The following is a 24,016-nucleotide window of genomic DNA, read 5'->3' on the forward strand; positions in this document are numbered from 1 at the left end:
ATTGATCCCCCACAATCCACAGCGGCCTCGCGAAAAAGTAACGCCTTCCAGAAAATCTCCAAGACTCGGAAATTACCCAAGCGCCACCGCGAGACTCTCCACTTGACGTCACTAATTAGAACCATCATTCCCCATTTCGACGCACAGGTGACGGAAAACTGCTTAACTCCGTGTCCGAATGAAAAACGATCGGCTGCCAAGTGTCCCCCGGTTAAATTATGCATCCCCAGTAACCCATCTTCATGGATGGCACCCCCTACCCTTGTGCTCCAAACTTCCAAGTTCCTGTCGCTTTCACTGAGCTGCTTATGAGTCCATATACCCCCGGCCCTTAGCTCCGTCATAATTAGTCACTTGGAGACCGAGGGATCCGATGGCGAGAATTTGCGTTTTGATGACAGGTAATTCGATATCCGTTCATCAGAATCCATTACGTACCAAGTCTGTTTGCGTCCGGAGAGAGCACTCCCTATTTCATCTATTCTGGAAAACTATTCGTTAGAAGAGTCATGTAGTTTGCAACACTGTCTAGGTTTCTCCCATGTTGTTTAAGTTGCATAATTAGGAATGCTTATTGAGTGGTGAATTAACGACTTTTGTGAGGAAGGGATGGCATTTTCTTCAGTTCTCTCCAACTAAACTCATTGAAGCTTTGTTCAGTTTTAGAGGTTGCCTCTGGGGTGATCACTTAATTTTAGACGCCAAATGAGGGGATCGCTATTTTCTCTTTGCTGGACATCCAAGCGGGGTTTGATCTCTAACTTTGTGAAGAGGTTTGCTCTATTTTAGACATCAAAGATCTCTAATATTAAATTTGGACCTAGTTTTAGTCTCAGAAGTCTCCTGGTGATCGCTTACTTTTAGGCATTAGGGCAACGATCATAATTTACTCCCATAATAATTGACAAATTGTGGCAAATTTTGGACAACTCGAAAGTAAAAGAAAGTGACGTCAAATTACAATTACGAATAAATAATTAGTCAAAAGCGGCAGAAAATGACGTAAAATCACCAAGTACAAGCAAACAATTAGCCAAACGTGAAAGGAAGTGACGTAAAATCACAAAGTGCAAGCAAACAATTAAGCAAAAGCGGCATAAAATGACATAAAATCACCAAGAACAAGCAAACAATTAGCCAAGAGTGAAAGAAAGTGACGTGAAATTATCAAGTACAAATAAATGATTAGCTAAAAGCGGCAGAAATGACGTAAAATCACAAAGTACAAGCAAAGAATTAGCCAAAAGTGAAAGATAGTGTCGTAAAATTGTTAAGTACAAACGAATAATTAGCCAAAGGTGAAAAAAGTTACGTAAAACCACAAAGTACAAGCAAACAATTAGCCAAAAGCGAAAGATTTGATTTGATTTAGTTTATTTTACTTCGCGTTTTGTGCCTCTTGGCTAATTTGCGAAGATGGGGATGAGTGATGAAATGATGAAATTGATGATAGGACATTCACAAACAACCAAGCCCGACCGGGATTCGAACCCGGGACCCTTGGCGTCACAGCGCGATGTGCTAACCACTCGGCCACAGGGTCGGGCTCAAAAGCGAAAGAAAGTGTCGTAAAATTATCAAGTACAAACAAATAATTAGCCAAAGGTGAAAAAAGTGACGTAAAATCACCAAGTACAAACAAATAATTAGCCAAAGGTGAAAAAAGTGACGTAAAATCACCAAGTACAAGCAAACAATTAGCCAAAAGTGAAAGAAATTGTCGTAAAATTATCAAGTACAAACAAATAATTAGCCAAAAGCGGCAGAAATGACAAGCAGGATCGGGCGACTACCCAGGGCGCCATCCTCCTTGATTAGATCCGAATCCTAAGCGTGAGTTTATTTAAGTCAACTTTATGCACAGAAGAGCAAATAAAGACAGACGATCTACAATTTAAAGAGGGGTCCGAACCGCTATGTGCTTTTACCGGCTTCGTGGCCATTTGTTTTATAAAGAATTGGATTTATTGCTGACAAGAATTAATTGAAGCTACTGCTGAATAACTTAATAAGTATATTGCAAAATCATCTAAGCTCAGAGATTATCGTTGTTTTGATGTCATTATGTAGGTTTTAAATAAACACATACCTACAATAAACGTGTTCTTCAACAGCGTTATAGTATTATAAAAATAAGGCTATTATTGTTGTCATAAAAACTGTAAATATATAACATGGTTATGATTTATATTTGAGGAATGTGGAAAATAGGGGGAGCCAAAATCCATCTCGCCCGGGTGAAAATTTTATGTTGAGCCACTCCTGCAAGCAACGTAGAATATCCAAGGACCACATGCAGGAAATCAGTTGTAATCTATCTAGCAGTTGTTTATTTCTAACGACCGACTAACCAAACCAACAAACTCAAGCGAAATCAAGAGAATAAATAAAAAAATATTAAAGAAAATGACAGTACTCACTCAGTCCGCACTACCCTTCTTCGTACTTAAGAATTTGTCTTTCTCTTCCGCCTTATCTGTCTTATTACTGCAGTCGCTGCGAGCTGAGATTACAAATCTCCAAACTGAATTAATTAACCCCATAGTGAAAATTGATGGCGAACTTATATCCCTTCTCCAAAAATATACAAACTTAGCCTCAATAGACAATGTCCAAAACTTAGAAGATAGCATAGCAAAGTTGAAAAATGAACTTAATAAATTTCGACAACTACAAACAACCACTTCAGAACAATTGAAACAAGAATTAAACAATCAAGCAAATACTATTCGTACCGAACTGCTTTCTATTATTCAAAATATCAAAACCCAAGAGCAGTACGAACAGCTTAATGCCAGTATTCTCGAATTACGAGAGCAATTTCTAACTTTCGAAATTCCTACACTAGAAAATATTAAAATTGAATTGCAAACTGATCAGTTACACAGGGCCATAACAGAAGTTCAAGACAAACTGCAAACGTTGGAAGATTTTATCAATAATTTACTTTCATCTTCCGAATTAAATGAAATCGTACGCAGTATTGCCAGTATCAAATTACAGTTAGAGACTTATGAAGATTTTGGGAAGATACAGGGTACCATAGCTCATATTGAAGACACTTTGACAACCATGAGAAATGAATTGTCAAATGTACATGAAACTCTGGAATTTAAGTTGCCAAGCATAACCGAATCTTTAAACATAATTCAAGAACAAATTACCAAGCTTGAAAACCTTAATACCGAATCTGAACTGTCCCATTTTCATCATCTGATTGATGACATTCAGAATAAATTGCAAATATTACAAAATCTACGCCTACACAAGATGATATACAACAACTTAAAGATGCTTTGAGCAATGTTGCAGATGCTACGGAATTAAATACTGTCAGACAACCTTTGACCACACTTCAAAATACTGTAGCTAATTTACCCACTTCCCAGGAGTTAAGATGTGTAAAAAGAGCAGTAAATCGAATACTCAAGTCAGAGGACATCAAGAACATTCAAGCGGAAATTGCTGTAATTCAAGGCACCATCACTACTTTACCTACCAACCAGATAGTGAACGAACTTCATGCATTGTTTCAAGAAATCAGAAGTCAGGTACACGATCTTGCGAGCGAAAGTACTAAATTGAAACTTGTAGAAAATTTGCAGGAGATTATTTCTAACATTAACCTACAAACCAGTACCCTCGAAACAAGTCAAGAATCTGCTTTATCAGGTTTTACCTTGCAACTTCATGATCTCAAAGAACAATTTAAACATTTGTATGTCGATGTGAAAATCAAACCCAGCTGCGATGAAGTCGTACGTACCATAAACGAATATCAAGAAACAGTATTAAGCAGATTAGATGATCTTGAATTATTCACTGTTGAGATAGTTAGACTCGAGAGTGTAGCAAATGTACGAGGGCACTGGACTTATGTTAATGCAGGTAATGTTTACAAATTGTATCCCTACACTCAGTCACATGATTTTTTTTCTTGATGGTAATATTAAGTTTTTAATATTTGGCTATGTAAAGAAGGATAAACATATAGAAGTACCAAATTTCACCATACAGAGAAAAGATGGTGTGTGTATAGAGCACTTCAGATACCTATTGCATATTTGGATGAATCTGTAGAGAAATATAAAATGCATGTGGATGAGCAATTATCTGGTTTTCATGTGGAAGCTGGTGACCAATTATTATTTGAAGTGAAACAATTATACCCTGAAAATAATCCATTTTATGTCATATTTTCTTATAGAACCCGATGTCAAGACAAGATATAGTTAGTGAATTACACAGACCAGCTCGTCGTAACTACAAACGACTGAGTGTGGCAACGAAAGGTATAGACGATTTTTTCAAGCTGATCTGATAGAAATGAGCACAGGAACTTCAAAAATTTACATAAGTTAAATCATGGTTACAAATATATGCTTACAGTTATTGATAGATTCAGTAAATATGCGTGGACTATTCCTTTAAAATCCAACACAGGTACTTGTGTTACCGAGGCTTTAAAGTCATATTTAGTGAGGGTAGGATACAAAATTATTTGCAAGCAGATAGAAGAAAAGAATTTTACAATTCCACATTTACCAAGTTATTGAATCAACATAATATTTAACATTAATCTACATACAGTGATCTTAAAGCCAGTATAGGGGAACGATTCAACAGAACATTAAAAATCGCATATAGAGGCAATTTACTCTACAGGGTAAAAATAAATAGGTACAAATTTTACCCGAGCTAGTTCATAATTATAATAATTCAGTACACAGAACTATTCACATGAAACCTGCTGAGGTAACCAAGTCTGATGAGCAACGATTGATTTCTACTGTTTATTGTCAAAAATATAAATACAGTACCAAGAAACCAAAATACAAAATAGAAGAACAGGTAAGAGTCAGCAAATTTAAACATTTATTTGAGAAGGGATTCACCAAAAATTGGCGTACAGAGTTATTCACTGTAGTTCAAGTTTTACCAGGGAATAGAAATACATATATCATAAAAGATAATTATAATAAAATATTGAAGGGGAGATTTTATGAAGAGGAGCTCAGTGGAACAAAATATCCAGATACATATTTAATTGAGAAAATATTACGTAAGAAAAATAATAAATTGTATGTTAAATGGCTAGGATTGCCAGAAAGAAGTTGGATAGAAGCAAATCAGGTGATTCTTTGACACCAACATGGAATGTGGTACAGCGTTTACCAGATTTAGTAGAAACTAGTAAAAAAATGGGGAGTTGTTACCTGATAATATAAGATGCCTCATTCTAGGTCCCTCAGGTTGTGGAAAAACCACTCTGCTGGTAGATAATTTCCTGCTAGCTCCTAATTGGCTATATTGGGAAAATAGACACCTGTATGTATTCTCTAAAAGTTTAGAACAACCAAAGTACAAGCAACTCATGAAGCTGTACGAGGGACTTAACATAGCTACATTTGCATCAAAAGTAAAACCTCTCAATGATTGTTTGAAAAATTCTGTTGTAGTTTTTGATGACGTGATTCTGGAAAATCAAAACGAAATCCGAAATTTCTTTACACAGGGTCGTCATAAAGAAATAGACTGCTTTTATTTAGCTCAAACTTATTCCAAAATTCCTAAACAGTTACTAAGAGATAATACAAACCTAATTTGTTTGTTTCGTCAAGATCACACTAACCTTAAACATGTATATAAAGATTACGTGGGGGTGACTTAAATTATAACCAATTTTCAAAATTCTGTTGATCTTGTTGGAACAGCGATGATTTTGGATTTGTTACCATCGACATGACTAGAAAACCTAACAATGGAAAATTTAGAAATAAAATCAACGACTTTTTGAACGTTGAAACGATATAAAATAACCTCTAATCAAAAAATAAATATGTCAAAACATAAAATTGAAGATAATTTGAAATTACGTGATTACCTGTCCAAACGTTTTAAAGGCTGGAATTCAGAGAATCTAGGATTCTCTGAACAACACAAACGTCAGGACGAACCAATTATCGATGCAACCAGTGGTCTCGGTAAAGAGATTAAGGGTGTCACAGAACAAAACTATAATCTCATAAATGAATTGGTACATCTTACTGCTAAAAAATATGCAGATTTTCCACCCACACCTTTATCTAGTATCCACATACCTCTGACCCTCCAACATCCACCTACTAAAGCTATCAGTGAACCAGAGAAAATCGAGTTGGGTCCCCTGGCAAGGGATTACCTGAGTACAGGGAAATTTGAAAAAGATGAAGTGTTTGGCTTGTATCCGATCATGGAAACAAATGAAGGTGTGGTTTGGAAAATTGGGAACTCTAGAGTAACATTTGAAGGGGACAACATAAAAATTAATTTAGGTGGGAAAAATAGCTGGTCTAGATATCCTGGTACTCCTGGATTATGGGAGCTCATCACCAAGAAACAACCAAAGAATTTTACAGAAGAAGATTATCAGAGTTACTCAGATATTTTGATACTATCTGATGCCATATATCAAAATAACGATGCCAGTCAGAATAGAGCTAAATCAAGCAGTGGGGATAAATACAAGAATCTTATTAAACCTATCTGGAACCAACTCAAAACTGGTAGTGTTATCAAACAATACAATACTTTACTTAAAGAATTTGTGTGGGTGTATGATGTGAGAAAACTCATAGATAGATTGCTGGTTTTAGCAGGGGAGGAAAATGCTTGAAACAACAACTTTTGCAACGAAAAATGGGTATTGTAGACATGATTAGCAATAAACTAGCTCATTTTATTGTAAATGATCCCAAAGGTATAGGATACTTAATTAAAATTATTAATACTTTACCCACTAAATTCTGGAATGTAGCAGGGGGTCAAGGTTTGGTAAATGATATTATTCATAAGCTCCCATTCGAGTTACATGTACCTGGTTACCAATATTGTGGTCCTGGGACAAAACTTGAGAAACGATTAAAAAAGGGGGACAGGGGGATCAATCCTCTCGATGCAGCTTGTAAAGAACGTGACATTGCATACAACACACACAAAGATCTAGATTCTCGTCATGTAGCTGATAAAAAAATTGGAAGAGACTGCATTTGGAAGATTAACCAGCAGAGATGCTTCTTTGGATTCTTCTTTGGGTGAACGAATAACAGCATTGGGTACAACCATTGCTATGAATACAAAACAAAAATTAGGGTGGGGTCTGTAATATATATATATATATATATATATATATATATATATATATATATATATATATATAATAAATACCCTGAAAAAATAAGAATAAAAAAATAATAAAAGACAACATGAAACCTAAAGGAATTGTGTACCAAATTCCATATCATGATCTTAAAAATTTAAAACTTAATCCAATTTTAACAAAAAAACAACAGTAAAAGAAGAGACAGTGTATAGCCAAAGGAAATGGAATGGAATTATTACTTAGTACACCACAATTAAAATGTTTGCAAAATACAAGAATAAAACACATAGTTTTGGATTCATAGTCAGCATTCCAGCCATCTTAGCAGCTTTAGGGGCAGTGGGGAGCTTAGCTGGGGGTAGCGCGGCTATAGCCAAAACTGTAATTGATTTTTAAAAAGAATAATGCAGAACTAGAAGAGCAGAAGCGTCATAATCTTGCCATGGAAAGAAAATTAGGCAGTGGCGTGAAGTCTAGAGCACTCAGAAAATTAAAAAAAGAAGAAGCGCTCACGAACCAAGACATTGAATCTTTAGTTAAAATATTTAAAATTCGACATTTTAGGGGGGTTTTCATGTCTGATTCTCTCCCTAAAGATAGTCCTCATTCACGAGAATGTGGCGTGGTGAATTTGGATAAGTCCGAAAATATTGGTACCCACTGGATATGCTATTATAAACTAAATAAGCATGTTTTTATTTTCGATTCTTTCGGAGGGGTACCGCCTACAAAACTAATTCATTATTTAAAACATGTTAAGATTTATTACAACGACGAACGTATTCAAGATTTCGATCAAATTATATGTGGTCATGTTTGCATTACGATGCTTAGAATATTAAATAAAATACATAACATCAAATTACAAGATTTTCAAAAAGCTGTGTCGAATATTAAATATGGGAATTTTTCATCTCTCCAGCGAGACTTCGGTCTTGAAACTGCATCTCCACGATGATATTATCTATCCATAATCCATAGCTCCGAGAGCCTTCTACAGCATGTATCTGATTCCAAATGTAACTAACGACAACAATTCTGTATTTGTAGGTAATGAAAAAATTATTATTCCTCCTGGACAATATAACTTATCTACTTTACAATCTGAACTTCCTATCACTGTATTGCTATCTCAAAGCTCTGGCACACACCGAGTGGAGATCGTATCCACCAAAGAAACAGTAGACCTATCTACCATGGGCGAACTTCTAGCAGGTATTAGGCACATAAAAAATAAAAACAATTTAATATAATATAAATAAAAATAAAAAAATATTTTTTAATTCATAAACATTTATTACAATGTTTACTTGTGTTATAATGTCCATATTCTTTAGTATGGACATTCCAATCTAATATTTTCAATTTATTATTATTGCTATCAAGAGCTACTTTATTTTTGTAGTATAGACACTAGATAATTTGCTAGTTAAATAAACATTCTTTAAAATCTTTCATTGTAAGTTCTTTTGTTTATGCTCAACTTACATTCATCACAATGTTTACTTGTGTTATAGTGTCCACATTCCATAGTATGGACATTGCAATCTAATATTTGCAATTTATTATCATTACCATCAAGAGCTTTTTTATTTTTAAATGTAGTATGCACACCATCCAATTTGCTAGTAAGATGATATGAAGGCATGTTTATTGTTTTCATTTCAAATAAACATTCTTTAAAATCTTCCATTGTAAGTTCCCTTGTACATGGTCGACATACACCCTTAGCTCTTTTAATTTCTATTTTCCCCTGAATATTGAGGCAATACATTTTTGGTCTTAGACCAGCAAATTCTGTTATTATAGACCCTGCTGCCTCATCTTTCATTTTCCCATGAATCATCTGGTTTTCAATACTGCAAAATGGATTATTTTCTGAATAATTACTAAAGTCAAAATATTCATCCATAGAAAGCAAATCTCTGTGCAAATCTAGTGTTTCTGTCACATACACAAAACTATCAGTATCCATGTACGCTATTTCAATTTTCTCTTTGTACCTAGGTTTCATAACATCATAATGAAATTTATACATTTCTAATTTAGCTAATTCTAGAACTGCAACACCCACAGCTATTGGTGCATTACACATTACTTTCTTATTGGATCTTTTAATAAGAGTCAGATCATCTGTAATTCTTGTAAAAGCTTTGTATGTGGGATCGGCAATGAGTTTCTTGAGTTTTTTTGGATCGGACACCAAATTACACCTTACCCAATTTCTTTTGTTCTCTATACATTTTCCAAATGTAGAGTTAATCATTAATTTAAAAAGATTTTTTTCAACTTTAGAATTTGTTTGTATTCGATTGTTTGTATTTTTCATAATATATTGAGCTAACCATTTTTCTTGGTCAAATTTTAACCCTTGATGGACTTTGGTAAGCTTCATACCTTGCTCCAAGTATGGTAAGCTTCATACCTTGCTCCAAGTAATATTGCAACAGTCGATAGTGAAGCACATATTTTTTTTTTTTCAAACGATAACACCAAATTTGTTTCCTCTGTACCTGAGAAACTGGTGCCATAGCTAATCCATGATGTTTGTCAAGGAGATCAGATGGATATTCTAAATCAACTTCCAGTAGACAACCTTTTGGATGTTCTTCAGGCCATTTTAAGAAATCCATGTCAAGTTCTTTCTCACTCATCCTTTCGTAATTACCAATTGGTAATGATTGAGTCATCGAACGACCATATAAATTGTTCATATCAACATAAGATATGTATTTAGATGGTTTGCTAGGATCATAGTTAGGTAAATATTTATTGTTTGGTTTTGCATATCTTAAAGGACACTGGACTATACCACCACGTTTAGGAGATTCAACAAACATGAACTGGTCAATATCGTTGATGGGACCAATTTCAACTTTTGTATTTAAAAGCATAGCTTGCCAAGATAAACCGGGTGTTGTGTACTTGAATACAGGATCTAGTTCATATAATTTAAAACAACGTTCTCGAAAAGTTTCGAACACATCAGCCAACTGAAAATTATCCAAAATCAAGTAGTTTTCATGATAATCCCCCATTGTTTTGTAACCTAGTATTGTCCAGACTCTATGTGCATTTTGATAATATTCCTCACTATATTCTTCATCCAGAAGTTTGTTATAAAATTTATCTTTTGATGGTAACTGTGTCTCATTGAAATTTTCAAAATCATCCATGTGATCATATGGGAAGACCCATTTACTTTTCAGCAATTCTATCTTATCCTCACCAAAATATTCTTTTGTATGAACAAATTCCTCGTTGGTTAATTGACTCACCAGAGTAGCCAAACTGCTAGAAAGAAACTGATATAAATCCAGGAATCTAAGAACAACTATATTTCCATTTTCTAATTTGATAGTTTTCTCTATGGCAATATATTTATCTTTACTGCGTGGTATAATATTGATAATCTCTGCATCATACCCTAATTCTTTGATAAATAAATGTGCATCAAACTTTTGCAAATTGTGAATAAATACTGGAATGAAGCTAGGTTTCTGTATTTGCAAATTACATGAATTACAAATTGTATGGATATATTCTCAATTAAAATGTTTGTGGTGCATCCTTTTTTCACTATTATAATTAAAATTATGTTTACAGTATTTACATCGTATAGCATTATCATATTCCTGTTGTTGTTCTGGTGTAAGAGGCTTCATCGGTATTTCTTTATATAAGATTGGACCATATTTTTCACCCCACTCTCGAAGTTTTTTGAATAATTTTTTGGCTGCATCTTCACGTCGATAAAAATATAGTTCTGAATTATTTTTTCATAAGTGTTTACTAATATTAGTACAAAGCCACATGCTTTATGTTTAGCTATATTTGTTGTACTTGATACATTCGAATCTGAATACATGTTGCTATTGGTTCTTGTATTGTTTTAAAATCTGCGTAAATTACAAATGGATGTTTTACTAATGATTTATAATTACTAAATTTTATATTTTTGGATGAAAAATGTGACCAACCCGAACCTCTTCCTTGGAACTGTTCATGTTTTAAGATAAGTTCTATACAAGCTTTATCATAAATGTTATGCAAACAATTAATATTATTACAGTGTAAAGTTTTCACACAGGTATGATGAAAATATTGTTGTTTTTCACTATGAGAATTTATAAACGTACAACACAGATTGAAATATATTTTGAGAGAAATCATTTCAAGTTTATTTGGAATTGCATTTTTAATTTTTTCTTTCAGTTTAGCTAGAAAATTTGGAATATCTGAAGCTTCATTATTTATGTCTGATGTGGTATATGTTTTTGTATACAATTTTTTTTGTTTTTGTTTGGATTTAATTCTTTTGTTATTCATTTTTATATAATGTGTGTACATATATATATATTTTTAAATATTAGGTGTTATATATTAAACATTTTAAAAATAAAATTTCTTAGGTTTTATATATTTAATTTTATTTTTTAAAAAATCTTAGGTTTTATATATTCAATTTTTTTTTCAAAAATATGTTAGAACAATTTATACTTAATAAAAAATTAATCATAAATTTATATGTTATTAATATTCTACATACCAAGTTACATATATATTTTTATATATAGCCTTTTTCTTTCTAAAAAATACACGCATGTATATTTTCAGACGTAAAATTAATCAGAATATACACATTTTGAGAAATAATTATATGCACTACAAAGCACTGCTAATAACTTAAAACCAATATCTACACTTCTATTTCTCTTAAAATCTAGATAATTGTGATTTAGGCTCAAAAAGTAAATTTTGCCCTATAAAAATGAGTAATCATTTGATAAAAAAAACACATAATTATTTTTTATACTATAAAAATAGTAAAATTTAGATTTTTTGAATATTTTCCCTATGAGTTGAGCTTTGATAAGAAATAATTATTATTTTTCATGCTGTAAAAATAGTAAAATTGGGTTTTTTGGATATTTCCCCCTTGGAAAATTAGTTGAAATCAGAGAAAATGAATTAATACAAAATAAATGTTCTAGAACGAAGCAATATATCTACTCAGATCGTATATCATGAATCACGACAAGTTACAAAACAACCGACGCCATTTTTGATTCACCAGCTGCAAGAGCTCTGGAGGCCAGTGTAAAATGATGACGTCATGGTTTAACCTGGGTGAAAGCTGTGGTGGACACCGGTGAAGTACGGAACGCCTAAGAGTGAATCGGCAATACACCAGCCCGTGCACCGGTGGAATCTGGAAAGCGCAGCGCAGAGCCAACAGATGGCAGACGCAGGGTGCGCGACACTTCTTCGCAGCAGATACACAGAATGCGTGACATGTCTTCATATCGGTTCGCAGTAAGTCAATACAGTGACGATCCTGTGTTCTGCGAAGGAAGAATAAGGGTCGAACGTCTCCTGTTACAATTCTTGAAAGATCCTCACGTCCCGAAACACTTGCTTCCACTGTGGTGCCAGCCGGTCCCCATGGAAACCGTCTGAAAGGATATTCGAGTAATATCTGCTTCCAGATTCCATTTTTAGCACCCTAGAACCGTGACGCCCTCATCACATCCATCCTCCCCCCTTTCGGAGCCTTTAAGAAATTGCCTGAAGTGACACCGTGAAAACGGGTGCAGCTATTACCTCTCCTTTTGCTCGTCTTTGTATCCGAGGCTTCAAAGGCTTGCCTGCCATTGCCGCTGACGTTTTCAGGGAGTAGAAAACAATACCTGCCTCTTCGTTTCGGTTACTTGACAAGTCTCGCTGTCAGCCACCTGTGCGAGACACAGTAGGGCGATCATTAATTTCCGAAAATCTTCACGTCTCTCCCATTGGGCTTGATGACTGATGCGCCAATGAGGAAAAGGGGATGACGTGACGTATCTTGTCTCGGAAATGGCTTTTATGAACTTGGAATTCCAATTTGGTTTCTCTTATTGCGAGATCGTGCTCTGGTGATGCTACGTTTTATGCCAGGTGGGGTGCTTTCCTCGTGTGATCCATGAGATTGACTGGTGTCGTTGTTTCAGGGTGTTTTACTATTCGTGTTTATTTCTTTCAGTGTTTGACTTGATCTTACATCCGTGAACCATGCATCAGCTGAATCGAAGGAGTCGATAGGAAGAGGGGGGATGAGGAGAAGGGTGAGAGGGAAAAAGGGAAGAAACAGAGGTTTAGGAGAGATAACAGACAGAGGGAGACATTGAGAATGTAATGGAGAGAGAAAAGGGGAAAGATATGGGAGAGGTAGGTGGATGAAGGCCAAGAAAGAAAGACAGAGAGGTAAGAGAGAACAAGAATAAATTGGAGAAGAGGAAATAGGAAGAGAGTGAGAGAGAGATGAAATTGAAAGAGGAAAGGAGAAGGAGGAAGAGATGAGTTAGAGGATGGAGAATAAGATATGTAGACGCGAAGACAGAAACACAGATAAGTCAGAGAAAGCGAAAAGAAATTTAAGAGGAGGGAGTTGGAAAGAGAAAAAGATTAAAGAAAGATACAGAGAGAAAGGGGGAAAGATGGGAGGAGAGAAAAGTGAAGAAGAATAGAGAGGTTAAAGCAAAACATAGATAAGTCAGAGAGAGCGAGCAGAAATTGGAGAGAGGAGTTGAAAAGAGAGAGATAACTTTTAGAAGTTGGAGTCTGCGAGACAGATATAAAGACACAGAGGTCTATGAAAGAGAGATGAAATAGGACTTTAGCACAAGGGACACCACATAGAGGCTTAGAGGAATCAACCGATTACAAAGCTCACAAATATTCTGGATAGCTTTGACAACTACAAGGGATCCCCCCATGACGTAGTGGCAATGATGTCGCTTTGTAAGCAAGAGATCCGGATGCTACAATACTTTCTGTAGATGCAGTTCTGAATAACTTATCTGAGCATAATGTACTTAAACTAAATTTTTGGGAACGAATTGTTTCCTATGTTGTATATTTCTGGGTATGTTGAAGCAAATTTGTATTTATAATATCTTCAGCTTCTCTCTCTCTCTCTCTCTCTCTCTCTCTCTCTCCGTGTGTGTGTGTGTGTGTGTGTGTGCGGAAAAGAGAGAGGAAAAACAAGATAATACAAATTCAAATTAGGTTAAACATACACAGTAAAAATACAAGGTCTCTACGACAAACTTCTCTCTATAGTTGCAACAAATCTGTTAATTGTAGTGGACTTGTTACGTGTTGAAGAGGCCTCCTCCAATTCTCTGCTCGAGGCAGAGGAAGTGTATTTACCGCAGATGATTGTTAGCTCGCATCCCTTTCACGGATTTGAACGAAAGTGGTTTGAGACTAATTGGTTTCTCTTCCTTCCACACGATTGTTCCCCTGCGGGCGGTTTTGGGGAGGAGACTACTCCGGGATGAGAGGCACGGGAAGGGGGAGACCAATTTCTTTCTTGTGGAAGCAGATAATTCCTTTCCACCCAGTCTGCGAGTTCGTTCTTGGGTTGTTTCAATTACCTGTTATACTTCTACTTTTTATCGCGTTGGTCAATTAGTACCCTCGTCTCCTTTTGTTTTTTTTTCTGTAAAGAAAAGAGAATTCGATTCTGGAAAAATAACATTTTTTTCTCTTTTTGCTATCGTTTCCTGGCACGTGCTTTGAGAAAAGTTTCTCTCTCTCCTGCCAACATTCTCAGAATCCAATCAGGACTCCGTATATATGTCAAGTGTGTGCTTCACTAATATAGAGATTTTTTTTCTTTTCATTGGTAACTTCTCTGTTGGGAAGAGTTGATCTAAGGTTTCTTGCAGAGATATTTCTAATTCTAAACACACATGCATCATGCTTGCTGTCATACCTTGTAAAGCTTTTCGGGTAAAATTGGAGATATTGTCTAATACAGTTTACAATGCTATAGTTACTCAAATGAACGAATAAATATGAAAGGGAATTATTTCACAAGAAAGGCCGTCGATTGACAATAAAGAAAGCTTTAAATAAATCCTTCACAGGATCCTTCACTGCCTCACTGTCAATTTAACTCACCCTCTCCTTCACTGCCTCACTGTCAATTTAACTCACCCTCTCCTTCTCTTCCTCTATCTCTCCTTCCTTGTAACTCCATGTTCCTCATTCTCTATTACTCTCTCCTCACCTATTTTTCTATTCGTCTTCTTCTTGCTCTCTCACACTTCTACACATCCTCCTCTCAACCTTTCTTCCTCCAACTCTTTTCTTCCTGTTTCTTATTTTCTCTCTCTCTCTCTCTCTCTCTCTCTCTCTCTCTCTCTCTCTCTCTCTCCGTTTGTCTGTCTCTTGCTCCCCCTCTCTGGTTCTCTTTTCAGGTTCTTCTGTTTTGTCTCTTTCGCTCTCTTTAGTTCTCTCTGTGTCTTACTCCTTCCTCTCTCTGTTTGTCAAAAATATCTTTGTCTCCCTCTTTCCTCTTTTTCTCAAAATATCTGTCTCTCTCTCTCTCTCTCTCTCTCTCTCTCTCTCTATCCAGTTCTCTCTGTCTTCCAGTCTCTATCTATCGCTTTCCCTTTCTCTCTCCCTCTCTTTCCCCCTCCCTCACATTCCGCGTCACGCTATGAAAATGAGCTCCTGAAATAATGAACATTGCACTTCTTTAAAGAGTGTAGTGAAGCTGTATAAAATAATGGAAATCATGAAAACGAAAGAATGGTGCCTCCTCTGATCAGAAACTAAAACGTTCAAATCTCGTAAATCCCAGCCTGACTGTGTTATTCCTTTGCTTTCGTATGTTAACCCGGACGATTGCTGGGGAAGCACTTTTAACGAAATGCCGTGGCTACTTCCTTCCACTTCCTTTTTACTTTCATTACGCCTCCTCTTTGCAGTTAATCTAATGATAATTAATGTGAACCTTAATAAAACTAATTATGTATGAGAAGCCTCTATGCATAAATAGTGTGCCAAATGGCAATTCGTCGCATGAGAGCGAGAGTGACGTAACTCCAATTTATCAAATTTGGAGGAAAGAGAAAATAATGTCTGACTCTTAAAAAGAGTAAATTTGAGATACATGACTCCATCCTACTGCTAAGGATTAGAAGTGAAGAAATCTTTATCTGACTCGAAACAGAGCTCTTCAGGGGAGTTTATTTGAACAAAACTTGTAACCGCATTTTTAGAAGCCTGTTAGTTTTCTCTCGCGCCGTTTTCCTGTGAAAAGTGATTAAGAGTGAGCGAACCGCGGTCCTTGTGCCACCAGAGGTTCAAACCCGGGACTTCTCGCTTCGTTACATGTTGATCTAAGGACCACTCCACCTAAGATGCAAGCGACAAACATATTTCTTCCTCGAAGAATGGGAACTATCAAGCCTTTATTCTCGAGCATGCTGCGAAAACGTCATTCGATTGGTGTTCAGCTCACATAACCTAACCTAACCTAACCTACCTCCGTGGCGGAATGGTTGGCACATCACGCTACGACGCAAGGGGTTCAGGGTTCGAATCCCGACCTGGGAATGAGTGTTCTTTGTGAATTTGAATTTAAAATTATTTTGAGTGCGTTAGAACTTGGGCTATTTTGTACCCGTCATCCTATACGGGGCCCAGTCCCTTATCATAACAAAAACAAAAACACGTTTCTGAGGATTAAAATATTCTTACCTTGGTTAAAAGCTGAGGCTGTAAAGAGGCACTCAGCAAAGACAAAACACAGGACAACACACACACAGTCCTACGAAGGTTATACTGGCAGCAAGTCCAAACGCCAGAGCCTCGTTAGTCTGCAGTCCATGGTGTACTACGTGGAAGGGAGGTTGACAATTGGGTGTACTACGTGGAAGCATCACCCCTTACACCCCGAGTGTTCTTCGTGAGTGTCCCTTCATCAATTGCATATCATCACTCCTCCTCATCTTCGCGATTAGCCAAAAAGTGGCAGAAAAGCGAATTAAACGAAACCAAATCAATCAATCAACCACATTCTCCTTCCAAGGGTCCAGAGTTCGAGTACCAGCCATAGTATGGATGTTCCGTTATTTTGTTCTTACGAATATTTCCTCTGATCATCCTCATCATCAATATTAACCTCATGATCAGGTACAGTATTTCTTCTGATGCTCATGACTCAGAAGGGGTTCATGTTGATCATAACATCTGATTTCAATCTGGATTTAGAAGTTATGAGGGATTTATTTCGATGATTTGATTTTCGAGTCCAGATGAAAACCTACTCTTTCTGTGTTGACAAAAAATCGTCCACGGAAGTGGGCTCCCTATAACAAAAGTACATAGATTATGAAAGTCGACACACCGAAATGAAGAAACTATCGTATGAATCTGTCCTTCGAAAGAGTGGAACTAGAATTTATACCAAAGTTCTCTGAAATACATCAAGTTGAGTTGCGCTCGAACAGCAATGAGAAGATACAATGCCTTTCACAGTCGAGTCATCCGTGGAGCGCCGGGAAGTGAGTGCGCGTCTGCCGGCAAACTGGATGCAACATCCGCGTAACTGGAACCGCTAGCTATGTAATTAAGTAAGCTTATGTACTTACATTGACAGTTACAATTAAAACGTACCTTGTTACAGGAGTTGTTGGAAATGTTGTCCTCCTGCATCCACACATTTACGGCATCTTTTTAGGAAGATTGAAGACCCCGGTTCAAGTACCAGACAGCTCCACGTTTTGGTGAAAATTGTTCTTTTGCTGAAATCTATCATGAAAAAATGCTCTATCTGCTGGTGCAAGAATCAGACAGCTCCACAGATTTGTTGCGTAGTAGGAATTGAAGTTGTCTGGCGTTTTTCTGCCGGCGCATCATCGCAGACAGCTCCTGGAGCAGCGGCTATAGTTCAGTGTTCGGTCACTCTGCGGCGTGCAGCAGTTGCTATCGAGACCGCACACTTCAATATGTATGTTACTGTTGCTTCTAGCTATTGCACGTGAATACCCCTTACTTCTTCGACATCTCATTCTTTTATTCAGTTTTTCGTGTCTCCTGAAAACTTTTATAATTTGAAGTTGTCTGGTTCTTGCACAGGGGTCTTCAATTACACTAATACTCTTCCTAAATTACTTCAATTTCTCTCCTGATGTTTTCTTTCAATTCTTCTAACGAATTGCTTCAGGTTTAAAAGCTTGCTAGCTCGCCACGCAGACGTAATGGAAATGTGTTTGTTGTGCAAGGCGCCGGAGGGATTATTGAGAAGTATGTTCCAATCGTGCTCCAACGTCGCCAAGTTTCTTCTCAGTAAGCACACTCCGTTTCACCCTCACTTCTTATCAACAACAGACCCTGTTTCCATGAATTTGTTCACAAGTTTTCGAATTATAACACCATTAAGCCTTGTTTCCATGATATGAAAAACTCAATATGCTGGCCAAGGCAGAAATTTATTTTATTATAAAACATAAACTAAACGTAACGTTTCAACCTTCTAGCAAGGTCTTCTTCAGACTCTGCACCAAGTACAAATGTAACAAGGTACAAAACAGGACGATATATATACACAAACATTACTCCCCTCCAGATTATTAGAAACTTGTTCTGGAACATTCTAGCAGGTGGCTTTCACTTGTCAACTGTACTTTCACCTAAAAGGCTAAATCTGCTGGTGACTCCAGCTCCCTTTCTAAGAGTCTGGAGGGCAGTAATGTTTGTGTATATATATCGTTGTGTTTTGTACCTTGTTACATTTGTACTTGGTGCAGAGTCTGAAGAAGACCTTGCTAGAAGGTTGAAACGTTACGTTTAGTTTATGTTTTATAATAAAATAAATTTCTGCCTTGGTCAGCATATTGAGTTTTCAAGTTTTCAAACACTGTCTCTGTGTGGAACACGAACATTCTGGGAATTCTCCTGGAAAACGCTTTCTAACTCGCATATAAGAATTCGTAATGACCTAAGAGTCGTACATAAAAATTCGTTCTTTTAAATTGTAGGTATAGTGGCTTTATTAGGCTGCGGAAAAGCATGAGTAATACGTAAACTAAAACAAAGCAATCTAAAATACTTGTTAACACCTTAACACTTCACAAACCCTGCAAACTGGACATCAGTTATCTGAATACTGAAGCACTGACGCGTCCAGTGCCAAGGTCAGCGTACAGCTGTGGGTCTAAATGCCGGCAGACGCGCTAATCGCCGCTCCACAGACAACTTAATCGTGAGACGAACTGCATATCCAGTGCAGTTCTTTTTTCCACATGATACTTACCCTGTTGTCTTCATGCAGACCTCTTTATGAATAAATTTACAAATACAGCATGTCCACAAAGTCCTGCTACCGTTACAATGAAACTTAACTCCTAAACTATATGAGATAAAGACATGCGGTTTTATGCAACGTGTTCTACAGCTCTCAAAGTTTTATTTACAATTACCAGACTCACCATACCACACACATTGTGCCTTCTGTGCTGTCGTCATTGTCGCTCAAAACATAATCTGCAAGAAAACAAAAAAAAATAATAATAATTAAAATAATAGTAATAAAATACCACTACTTACTAAAACTTTGAGAGTTGTAGAACACGTTGCAAAAAACCGCATGTCTTTATCTCATATAGTTTAGGAGCTATGTTTCATTGTAATGGTAGCAGGACTTTGTGGACACGCTGTACTTTAAAACATCTGTTCTCAAACTTTTTTCTCATTACCCTTTAGTCGTAACTAAATAGTGGGTTTTTGAAAAAATTTTGGTTGCCTGATCTGCAATAAAGCAAAATCGCATTCGGGCTGTATGTGAAAAGATAGTAAACAAATAAACATTAGAATCCTACGTTTATTATTTTATTTGGAGTTCCTATGTTTACAATCTTTATGCTTATTTACAAAAATTAAAATGCATAACATGTATGCTAATAAATATGTAAAAAAAACTTTAATTTTCACATCCTTTTTCTAGAGTTATTGAAGAGAGTTAAGAATAAAAATAAGTTGGTGAAGCATAATTTTGGAATTTTGTTGTAAATCCTCAGAGTTTGCAGTGAGAATGATGTGCCTGCATAGCCTGATACAGTTTCTTGATGTCTGGTTATGCACTTGAAACTTTCAAGCGGCTACAAATATAATCTATTTCGGTGCTGATCCAAGTTTTTTACATTTTAACAAATGTTTGTGGGTTTTTGAGTTGAAGAATGAAATAGGTAGAGATTTCGAACGAGTATTTTATTTGAAAACATATGACACAGAGAGTGTCACTGACGTAATCATCCTTATTTTCCTGTTGAGCGTTAAAGCTATCAAGTTTGAAACAACGAAGCAAAAAATGTGGTCGTGCGGGTAATTCTCGACATTTCTCTTCCGAACTGATCACGTACCCCCCTTCAAGTCATTCATGTACCCCTGGGGGAACGCGTACCAAAGTTTGAGAATCACTGCTTTAAAATATCTTTACCTTATACCTCGTCATGTTCAGTAAATTAACACATTTATGTCAACTTGGCATAAATGTAAGAACAAAAGTCAAAAATATAATTTAGTTTTCCTACTTTTGCGACCGCCATCTGTGTGTAGCAATATCTCCTGTACTGCCAAGAAATCAGAAATCGGTCATTTCAATCGTAAATAACGACATCTCCGCTGAGATCCTAGCTTGGTCTCTTCTTAATCCGCATCTCATGCGCTCCCAGAACATTTTTTCCTTTTTAAAGGCGCCATCTGGGAAATAAACGTGGAAATCAGTCTGTGGTTCCCCTTGATTGAATAACTGTTAGTGAAAGCGCATTCCAACGTGCTGTGCTGCTGTTACGCTTCATCCCCCTTCCTTCCCATCGATCGCACGTACCTTTTTCCTTCTCCTTTTTCCGTTTTGCTTTCTTTTCTTTTTCCCCTGTCTTTTTCTTTTTTTGCACTTTGACAGATTTTCTTCACTTTCCAGATTTCTTGTTCTGTCTTTTCTATTACAGAAAAGCTTTAAACGGAATGGACGGCTCGGTTCTAAGGTCTATTATTTACCTCCCTCCTTCTGTGTGTGTGCGCGCGTGTGGAGTCACGTTGCATAGTGATTCGGTTTCCACTTTAGACTGTAGATACAGTGCCGATTAGCCTACCTGATGCTGATAATTAAACTTTCTTTCTCTCTGTCTCCATCTGTCCTTGTGTCTTGTCTGTCTAGGTTTTTTCCCTCTCCCAATTTCTCTCTCTCTGATATTTTCTATTTCCCACTCTTTGAATATATTGCTCTATGCGACTGCCTCTGCCTCTCTACCTTTATCTCTTTCTTTCTCTCCCTTTCTCTCTCCATTTCTCTCTCTCTCTCTCTCTCTCTCTCTCTCTCTGTCTCTTCTGTTTCTCTTTCTCTCGTTCTCTCTGTCTCTTCTGTTTCTCTCTGACTCCTTCTCTCCTGTCTCCTTTCTCTCTCTCTCGTTCTCTCTCAGTCTCTTTTCTTTCTTTCTCTCTCCTGTTTCCTCTCTCTCCTTTCTCTCCTGTCTCTTTTTCTCTCTCTCTTTCTCTCTCCTGTCTCTTCTCTCTCTCTTTCTCTCGTTCTCTCTGTCTCTTCTTTTTCTCTCTGACTCTATCTCTCTGCACCTTCTCTCTCTCTCTTTCTCTCTCTCTTTCTCTCTCTCTCTCTATCTATTTTTCTCTCTCTCTTTCTCTCTCCTGTACATTTTCACTCTCTCTCTGTCTCTTCTGTCTCTCTCTATTTATCTCTTCTCTCGCTCTCCCTTTATCTCTTTCTCTCTCCAGTCTCTTTTCTTTCTATCTCTTTTTCTCTCTCTCTTTCCTGTCTCTTCTCTCTCTCTCTCTCTTTCTCCCTCCTACCTCCCTTCTATCTCTCTCAATCTTTCTCTGTCACTTCTGTCTCTCTCTCTCTTTCTCTCTCCTGTATCTTTTCTCTCTCTCTCATTCTCTCTGTCTCTTTCTCTCTCTCTTTCTATCCTTTCTCTTTTTGTCTCTCTCACTCTGTCTCGTCTGTCTCTCTCTCTTTCTCTCTCCCTTTCTCTCTCTCTTTCTTTCTCTCTCTCTTTCTCTCTCTCTCTTTCTCTCTGCACCTTCTCTCTCTCTTTCTCTCTCTCTATCTCTCTGCACCTTCTCTCTCTTTCTCTCTCTCTATCCCTATCTCTCTTTCTCTCACTCTCTCTTTTTCTCTCTCTCTTTCTCTGTCCCTTCAGTCTCTCTCTATTTCTCTCTCTCTCTCTCTATCTCTTCTCTCGCTCTCCCTCTCTCTCTTTCTCTATCTCTCCCTTTCTCTCTCTCTCTCTCTCTCTCTTCTCTCCCTCTCTATCTATCTGCACCTTCTCTCTCCCTTTCTCTCTCTCTATCTCTCTGCACCTTCTCTCTCTCTCTTTCTCTCTCTCTATCTCTCTGCACCTTCTCTCTCTTTCTATCTCTCTATCCCTATCTCTGTCTCTTCAGTCTCTCTCTATTTCTCTCTCTCTCTATCTCTTCTCTCGCTCTCCCTCTCTCTCTTTCTCTATCCCTATCTCTCTTTCTCTATCCCTATCTCTCTTTCTCTCACTCTCTCTTTTTCTCTCTCTCTTTCTCTGTCCCTTCAGTCTCTCTCTATTTCTCTCTCTCTCTCTCTATCTCTTCTCTCGCTCTCCCTCTCTCTCTTTCTCTATCTCTCCCTTTCTCTCTCTCTCTCTCTCTCTCTCTCTCTCTTCTCTCCCTCTCTATCTATCTGCACCTTCTCTCTCCCTTTCTCTCTCTCTATCTCTCTGCACCTTCTCTCTCTCTCTTTCTCTCTCTCTATCTCTCTGCACCTTCTCTCTCTTTCTATCTCTCTATCCCTATCTCTGTCTCTTCAGTCTCTCTCTATTTCTCTCTCTCTCTATCTCTTCTCTCGCTCTCCCTCTCTCTCTTTCTCTCTCCAGTCTCTTCTCTTTAGATCTCTTTTTCTCATTCTCTTTCCTGTCTCTTCTCTCTCTCTCTCTTTCTCGCTCCTGCCTCCCTTCTATCTCTCTCTATCTTTCTCTGTCTCTCTCTCTTTCTCTCTCTCTCTATCTCTTTTTCTCTCTCATTCTCTCTTTTTCTATCTCTCTTTCTCTGTCACTTCTGTCTCTGTCTCTCTCTCTTTCTCTCTCTCTCACTCTATCTCTTCTCTCGCTCTCCCTCTCTCTCTTCCTCTCTCCAGTCTCTTCTCTTTCTATGTCTTTTTCTCTCTCTCTTTCCTTTCTCTTCTCTCTCTCTCTCTTTCTCGCTTCTGCCTCCCTTCTATCTTTCTCTGTCTCTTCTGTCTCTCTCTCTTTCTCTCTCATGTATATTTTCTCTCTCTCACTCACTTTTTCATTCTCCCTGTCTCTTTTTCTCTCACTTTGTCTCTCTCTCTTTCTATCCTTTCTTTTTGTCTCTCTCACTCTGTCTCGTCTCTCTCTCTCTCTCTCTCTCTCTCTCTCTCTCTCTCTCTCTCTCTCTCTCTCTCTCTCTCTCTCTCTCTCTCTCTCTCTCTCTCTCTCTCTCTTACTCAACCTGTCTCTTCTGTCTCTCTCTCTCTCTTTTTCTCTCCTGCCTCTTTTCTCTCTCTCCTTCTCTCTCCTATATCTCTTTCTCTCTCTCATTCTCTATCCTGACTCTTCTTTCTCCCTCTTTTTCTCTCCTCTCTCTTTTATCTCTCTCTCTCTCTTTCCCTCTTTCTCTCTCTTTTTCTCCTGTCTCTTCTCTCTGTGTCTCTTTTTGCTCTCTCTCTATTTCTCTCTCTCCCTCGCATTGCCGCTCTCACCCTTTGTACCGTTCCCTCTCCCTCTCTGCGTGGCACACTATTTTTTTTTGTTTTGTTTTTTCTTTTAGTTTTAATGTGCCCAAATTTGAATTGCACGCTAGCTCCTTGTGCCTGGTCCCTCCACTGATTTTTAGAGTTTCTATTTTCCCTACACGAATTAGTAATTAAAAGTTCCTTTCTGAATATCTCAACTCGCAGGAGTATGTAAAAGTACAGGGTCCGGGTCAGAGTCTCTTGAAGATATTGCGTAATGTAATGGGTTTCGGGAAAAGTAACATATGCATTTTTTATTCCCCGCTCTATTTCCTAATTGTATCACGTCGCAGCGCAATATTGGA

This window comes from Lepisma saccharinum, chromosome 7, assembly GCF_977018435.1.
Source record: "Lepisma saccharinum chromosome 7, izLepSacc3.1, whole genome shotgun sequence".
Taxonomy (NCBI): domain Eukaryota; kingdom Metazoa; phylum Arthropoda; class Insecta; order Zygentoma; family Lepismatidae; genus Lepisma; species Lepisma saccharinum.